General features: G+C 22.3%; 1 long non-coding RNA gene across 1 annotated transcript; it reads right to left on the minus strand.

The window, feature by feature from the left end:
• On the minus strand, positions 1-344 carry LOC126909377 (uncharacterized). Its single transcript, XR_007705023.1, has 2 exons — positions 222-344; positions 1-149 (listed from the first exon to the last, which is right to left on the minus strand). It is a non-coding gene; the product is annotated as an uncharacterized LOC126909377 (long non-coding RNA).
• Positions 345-870: the final 526 nt, after the last annotated feature.

Consider the following 870-nt stretch of genomic DNA (forward strand, 5'->3'; position numbering starts at 1 on the left):
TCGAAAAATGTTGATAGTGTGTCTTCCGGGTAGGCCGTAAAAACATCAAATATATCTTCACCGCTAGACGTAGTAACAGGTATTACATTCGATGAGCTACCCGTCAAGTTAGAGTTACTTGTTGGGTAAGTCTCCGTATTTCTTAATACCTGATGATTAATTAAAAATTATAAGAAAAATTTTGGAATTAAATATTGTATTGATTTTTATGAATTACTTACGGTTGAAAGCAGAATAACACTGATAGTGAACATTTTTATTGAGTGCATATTATTTCTATTTTATATTAGATCGATATTACTGTATATGAAATAAATTGAATATTTTGTGATGCATAATACGTTATATAGTTTTCAATACTAGACTAATGGTTATTTGCTCGATATTAATTTTGATTAAATATGTTTGATGTTTGACCAAAAAAAAATTAATTGCATGGCATTCATTACTAAATTATGTTTTTTTGAAGTTTATAGAGAAATTATTAATTTATGTACATAAATATTTAATAGCAGTTATGCACAACAAATATTTTTATAATTTAATATTATGTTTATGTATGTATTTATAAGTTAAATTAGATATAACAAAAATTTTTATATTAATTATTTAAACACTTAATTAAAATTGTATTTAGTTAATTTTCCTATTGTATTATAGATATATCAACTGAAAAACTATTGTATATTTTCGTTGATGATAATTCAATTAAAGTTTTTTTTTGTATCTAATTTTTATATATTTGATGATTAGCTATTAATTAATTGCTTTACATGACAATTCTTTTAATGTTAGCCACTTGATTTATCTTTAAATAATAATTTTTTTCTTGTGTTTGTTAGTTACAAATGTATTTTCATTTGTTTCTTG

This window comes from Daktulosphaira vitifoliae, unplaced genomic scaffold (genome assembly GCF_025091365.1).
Source record: "Daktulosphaira vitifoliae isolate Bord-2020 unplaced genomic scaffold, ASM2509136v1 Scaffold_311, whole genome shotgun sequence".
Lineage (NCBI taxonomy): Eukaryota > Metazoa > Arthropoda > Insecta > Hemiptera > Phylloxeridae > Daktulosphaira > Daktulosphaira vitifoliae.